Raw genomic sequence first — 7370 nt, 5'->3', positions numbered from 1 at the left:
ACCACTAAGATCCAATAAAATGAGCACAAAGATATGGAGGAAGGTGAGTGTCTTTTTCACTCAAAAATGTGAGTGAAGGGTACTTCACTGCATTTCATTGTCGATAGTAGGAGTTGAAAAAACCTCATCTCGGTAGAGGTCATTAAGTGGCTAGTCCTACTGAAAAAACCACACGAACAACCATACACCATCAGGTGGCTCCACCAATGGAGAGATCTCTGCATCAACCAACAATTTATCTACCCTACAACATCAAGACTTTCATGAACGAGGTATTGTGGGATATTGTTCCCCTTAAATTTTTTGATGTTCTATTAGGCCTCCATACTTGTGAAAGTTCCATGTTGCAGTAAGACTGGGAAATTTGTATCCTTCCTAATTCGCTCTCAAAGTAAAGAGAAGATTGTGGCCACACTGATGTCTTCCACATAGTGCTCCTCCATGTTGAAAATAGCAACAAGAAATGATAAAAATAGAATCCAGAATATTCCAATTTTAATTTGTCCTTGAATTAAAATTGTGAATTAAAATCGAATTTAGTCTCACCAGCTACTTGGAAATAATTAATTAAGTTATTTTGACTTAATTAGTTGGAGAAATTCAAGTTAGAATTCTTTTTGAATTCATGCAAGAGTTGTCCCTTAAATTAAGGAGATAAGCCTTAAATTAAGGAGATAAGATTGAGTTATATTTGAGTTATAATTAGTTAACTTAGTTTACTGAGTTAAGTCTAGTTAAATTAGTTCCAAACTGTTTGAGGAACTAATAGAGAGTTAACAGTCAGTTGATGCATCCATGCACTCAACTAGTGTACTCCAGTTAATTGAAGATTCCCTAATCAGATTCTCATGCATGTCTATTTTGAGAAAGACCCAGTTGAGATTAAAGTCAAGGACAGTGTACTATCAGCTTCATGTGTTTTCCTATAAAGAAAACTCATGCATGCAGAAGGAATAAACTCCGGGAGGATTGTTCAGTTCTGACAGTGTGTGGGAGGAGTGTTCCACTTGGTGAGGTGAGAATCATCCACTAGGAATAGTGCAAGGAAATGGGATCTTGGAGGGCAGAGAGGAAGGTTTGTGAGAAGCCAGGATTGCCTGTGAGAATTTGTGAGGATTGTACTGAGAGCTGGCTAGCTGTGAGAGCTAAGTCTTTGTATAATTCCTATGTATTTCCACCTTGTATGATAATACATATAGTGGGGTTTTTAGCTGAGGATTTCCCCAAAGTATTCTCATGTGTATTGTGTATTGATTCTTCTTCTTCTAGTTATATGTGTTCATCTCGATCTTGCTCGATCTTTAAGCTTCCGCAAATTGATAGTAGAAGTAGGTTATAGTATTTTGATTTGGTTATATTGCATTATCGGGTTAATCTACAGTGAGATTTTCTACAAGGTCTTAGAGTGAGATTTGTAGAGAATTTGCAGAATTTCTACATGGTATCAGAGCCAAGTTTATCGAAGCTATGAACGGTATATGGAGAAGAGAATTCGAAGTTTGAAGTTCGTGGTTGCAAGTGCAAATCGAATTCTTATCATACTTCAAGGTTGGCCAATGGTGTTCTATGGCATGAGACTTGAGTATGTCTTGGAAGGTAACTCGAATTGCATAGCATGGAAAAATAGCATGGAGGTTGTATTAGAAGACAATGGCTTGAAGGAATTCATTGATCAAGAAATCCAAAAGCCAGCTTCAACTAATGCACAAGAGTTGGCTGAGTGGAAGAAGTATGTGGCGAAGGCGAGATGGATCATCCTTGAGGGAGTTTGAGACCATATTGCCTCGAGTCTCCATGGGAAGGATACTCCATTTTCAATGTGGAAGACATTGAAGGACCTTTACTAGAATAGTAGCGACCATACAAGATTCGCGCTCAAGGATAAGCTTCGAAGAATCAAGATGGAGAAGGGTGATACTATTTCCACATATTTGAACAAGCTCACCACCTGCAGAGATGAGCTTAGCAGTGTGGGAATAACTACTACCGATGATGATATGGTGAGCCTCACTCTCCTTGGCCTTCTAAAGAGATGGAATAGCTACTAGGACTCTATGAATGGAAGGGAGAAATTGTCGGATTGGGAACTATTGGTCACTTTAATTGCTTATTAATTTAAACAACCAGTGCTACATGAATTGTCAACCTAGGGAAGTTTGTTTACTTCAAAGGAAGTCACACATTGTATATGCTCAATCCCAAAAGCAATGAAAAGTTGCAGTATCAATTACTCTAATCACACCTTGCTTAAAAAAACTGAAGTTCTACTTTGAGTTACAATAGAAACAATCTCTCTATTGCAGACAATGATCAAAGAAATCCTAGATTACATTTAAAAAGAACAATCTAGGAAAGGGAATCAATATTCAAAAGAAAAGACTAGTTGTGCTCTAACAGAGAACAGGACCCTATTCCTCAAGCAGGAATCTTCAGCACCTGTTTCTGATTATCATGCTTCACAAACTCACTCTAGAAAACCAATTAAAATAATCATTGATCACCTATGAATGAATTTATGGAAACAATGTAATGACCAACTAGAAACAGAGTTTCAGCAATAAATATAGAGTTTCAATAATGCATAAGTAAATTCAACAAACAGAGATTAACAAGGCATGAATGCAAAAATAATACTTAAAACACTACATAAATTAATGGGTGAATCTGGTGATGAAGGTGGGCCCTTTCCTTCTCACAAGATTCCCCAAAAAATGGAACTTAAGAAGGAATGCTCAGAACAATATTTTATTCATCTGTCAAAGTATCATATTACAAAAAGATTCAAGTTCCTTTACTCCCAGCTAGACCTTCCTGTAATCTATCTATCCCCTCTAATGTTGATGTCTCCTCTTTTTAAAGAGGAGACATCTATTACAATTGATTACATTATATATCCTATTTTTGACCTGATATGCTAAAATAGGATAACCGATTCTTCTATTAACAAAATGTTGTTACAATGGTTGTGCCAATGCCTGACTTTGGAATATAGTTGTTACAGCCAGTGTAATAGCTCCTTCGATGATCCCTTCCTATTGCTACCGAATCTAAAAATGCAAATCACGGGCTGTTTCAGCAACGTAGACCGCAATGATAAATCTGCTGTCTTCAAAACTATTTCAGCAACTATCCAATCAGTGATTAATTATGAAGGTAATGTAAAATTATATGTAAAATAAATCAAACATATAGTAATGAGAAGAAATGTTATATACCTTTGGAAAATGGATTAAAGTAATAACATGGGCTTTAATTATGGATTGAAAAAGGATGGAATGATAGCAAAATATATGAGCAAAAAGGGATAATGTAGGGTCCTAACATCCCCCCCAACTAAAAAGATTGCATGTCCTCATACAACTTTTACTCTGAATCCGAGTCGGAGTACTGGGCCTTGGAGTGCAAATTACTTAAACAGTAACTATAGAAGGTATTATCAACTAGATCTCTAAAATTATGCACATTTTGTATCTTCTGCCATGCTGTTGCTTCTTCCTTTCTAGTAAACCTGTAATGAGCCTTATATTCTTATGCTGACATCCATAGAAGAGGAAAACGAAAATGATATCCTATCCATTTTTCAACAGATTGTTGAACACATCTGATATAGTCAGGTACCCTTGAGATTGTTGCTTCAAGATTAGGGGGACTAAAGGGGTTATACTCCCACCTTTCCTTAGAGGACTGTTGCCAGAATAAGTTGTTTGCTTTTAAGGCAGCAACTTCCTTAGTCTTAACAAAATGTTGACAGTCCTGTAGCACTATTTCTTGTAGTTGCCTAATGTGTTCAACCATCCCTGGTTCTTTCAAAATTTGAGAATATTCCCAAATGAAAATGGCAAGATTTTGTGGCTCTGATCGAATCCACAGGAGGCGGTTGTCCTCATTATGCTTTGCTGCAAGAAAAGCAGTCTGCCATGTGATCTGATTGGCCAAGAAGGAGGCAAATTCCCTGATCTAAACATCACCAACCAAAGGGTTAATATTGATCTTCCTATTTTCAGGGATAGCCTCATTGTGGAGATACAACTCACAGATCAAATGTTGATCAGTGGTGGATGATTCTGTGAATGTTTCCACAAACTACTCGAGTGTAGATACTTCATGAGGTCTCCCATTTTTAATTGCCTTTATCTGAAAGAACGCTAAGCGTTCTGCAAGAAAAAGAGAATAATTGGAAGATGGTTTCCTGCCAACTAATAATTTGTGAACAAGATCAAACATAAGGGATAGATTACTCTTTAGCTCTTTATTCTCTTTCTTCTGTGCATAAGACTGCTGGAGTACTTGCTCTAAGGCTTCCCAATTTGAATATATATAATTCTTCCAGAGAGATTTATTCTCCTGCAAGATCTTGTCTTGCGACAACATATGCTTTCTTCCACTTATCAATTTGTTGTTCAGTACTGGGAGTCTGAGTAAAAACAGTTTTTGTAGGTAGAATTTCAGTCTGAGTAAAAACCATTTTTGTAGGTTGAGGTACCTATTCTTCAGCTTTAACTAGCACAGTAGGCCGAGGTATTTGTGGTTTAGCCTCTTTTTCAAAAAATTTCGAAGGTCCTACTGGTTCTTGTGAAGCAGTAAGGCGCTCTTCTTTGATTTTTGAAGGCCCTACTAGTTCTTGTGTAACAGTAGGGTGTTCCTCCTTGATTTTTGAAGGCCCTACTAGTTCTTGTGTAACAGTAGGGCATTCCTCCTTAATTTTTGAAGGCCCTACTGGTTCTTGTGTGACAGTAGGGCGTTCCTCTTTGATTGTAGAAGACATGGATGCAAGGGAGGCTCCAGGCAATGGAATTTCAACTACTTTATACCTTGCTTGATGATAAATATTACCGCATTGGTTGCACATATATTCCTTGTACTGGTCTTTCTCTATACTTTTCTCAGTCGTGGATGCTGCATGGGCTAAAGTGTACAAATTAAGCTCTCTGTCATAGGCTTCCCTTGCCATCACTAATTCCTTCGTATAGGCTTCAAGTTCTGACTTTAGAAACTCGTTTTCCTATAAAAGGGAAGCCAGGGTGACTGGGCTTTGTGTATCAGTCACAATCTCAGTAGCTGATTCTTGTGTGGTAGTTGCTGAATGAGTAGCTGGTTCTTATGTGGCAGCTGCTGAATGAGTAGCTGGTTCTTGTGTGGTAGCTATGTCATGTGCATCATCATGAGCATCCAGGTTTTGTATATCAATAGCTGGTTCTTGTGTGGCAGCTGCTAAATGAGTAGCTGGTTCTTGTGTGGCAGCTACATCATGTACAGCATCCTGACCTTCCAAGTTTTGTATATCAACAGTTGGTTCTTGTGGGGCAGCTATTGAATGGGTAGGTGGTTCTTATGTGACAGCTACCTGTTGTGCAACATTCTGAGCATTCAGGTTTTGTATATCAACAGTTGGTTCTTGTGAGGCAGCTACTGAATGGGTAGCTAGTTCTTGTGTGGCAGCTACCTGTTGTGCAACATCCTGGGCATCTAGATTTTGTGGATCAGCAGCTAGTTCTTGTGTGACAGTTGCATGTTGTGCAACATCCTGGGCATCTGGATTTTGTGGATCAGCAACTGGTTCTTGTGTGACAGTTGTGCGTTGTGCAACATCCTAGGCATCTAGATTTTGTGGATCAACAGTTGGTTCTTATGTGGCAGCTACTGAATGAGTAGTTGGTTCTTGTGTGACAGCTACTTTATTTGAAAGAAATGATGTCGTAAAATCCTGGGCATCTGGTTCTTGTGTTTCAATGCCCGAGGGTGATACAAGTAAATATTCGGGGACTTGGGACAGTGGTGGGCTATGGGGTTTTAGACAAATAGGTGGGGAATTTAGGATGGTGGCAACAGTTTCCGCTTCAGTTGATGCCCTCATTCATTTTCGAGGTAAAAAGGCAAGGAGAGCAGTAATTTTCCTTTTATGAGTGGGTTTCTTGTGAGGGAGATGGCTATCAGAAATGGAAGCTTCTTTGGTTGAGGCCCTCGTTTGTCTTTTTGGTAGGAAAACAGTTTTAATTTGCCTTTTTCTTTTTAGCATAGCAATGGGAAGGTTATCTTCATAATCATCACTAGGAATATGAACGGTAGGATTAGATGATTCTGCTAGATTATGGGATGGAGTTGATGTGGTGGGAGGGTCAATTGGATTGACTGATTTTGCTGGTGGGACTTCTGGGGGATTAGGAATATTCTCTGGTTGTTGCTCACAGGGATCAAGAATTTCTTGAGGATTTTCAGCAACTTGCTGAGGAATTTCAGCAGCTTGCTGAGGGTCTAGGGCCGGATTATTGAGAGGGGGAGCTTGTCAAGCAAAACCCCTCTGAATTAGTAGTTGGACAAGACGGTGATGGGTGAGGGAAAGGAGTGGGAATTTTACTTGTCTATAGTAATGTGACATATTCTTCAGAAACCCAAGTAAATAATATGGAATATTCAATAGTTGACCATGTCTCAAATGATTTAACAAGACAAAGTCATGCTGATAGACTACCTGGTAGCGACCTTCGCAAGTGAGATAATGCTTGAAGAATTTAGCAACCGTCGGCCATGGAGGTGGTAATGAGTGAAGTCGGACACCCTGGCCTTTCGGCTCGACCTGTCCTCCTGGCAGGAGAAAATCCATTTGTGCATTCAGAATGATATGCTTATGACTGAACCATCGAATGCCAGTGACCAGCAGGCCTAAAACCTGTGCTATGTCATGCTATGTGACAGGAATTTGAACTCCCTGAACAATAGAATGGCCCTCATGTAGATTACGTGCAAATTCAAGGACCTGTTGTGGATCGAATCCTTGAAGCCTCTAAAAATAATCTACCTAGTTTGTCCACTGAAAAATCTAATATACCTTTGGATGTAATTCAAGTAGAGCTATCGAGTTGAGCTCATGTCGAATAGAAGGTCCTCCCATAGTTAACCAGCTTCAGTAAAATGCACAGTCAAAAACCGAGTTACCACACTTCGAACAGAGTAAATTTTGCAAATGAGAACATGGAGTAATAGCACAGAGGTGAGGTGATAAGACGTGATAGTGGATAAGAAAAATGATGGTGATTGGCTTGCTGTGAAATGATGGCGTATAATCTTGGTATTTCCCCCCAACTACGGCTGAAATAATAGCTTTAAATGTACATGGATCATGGTAATGATGACATAATCTTCTCATTAACCATGGTTTAATAATATTTACACATAATATTTTACATACCTCATGTTTACCTTTAATCCATATTTCGAAAAATATAGTGCTCGTTGCCAATAGATCATCAATAGTCATGGAAGAAGCTTTTGAAGCATGAGGGTGATTATGTTATAGGTTTGTATAGTCATAGGAGAAGGCAGTGAAAGGACAGAATTAGCATAAAAATGGAAGAAGTGATTTCCATGAGGAA

The sequence above is a fragment of the Pinus tabuliformis genome, chromosome 5_1 (genome assembly GCF_031772625.1).
Source record: "Pinus tabuliformis cultivar Carrire ecotype Pingquan chromosome 5_1, CPIR1, whole genome shotgun sequence".
In the NCBI taxonomy this organism is placed as follows: domain Eukaryota; kingdom Viridiplantae; phylum Streptophyta; class Pinopsida; order Pinales; family Pinaceae; genus Pinus; species Pinus tabuliformis.
Note: the sequence above shows the minus strand (reverse complement) of the source record.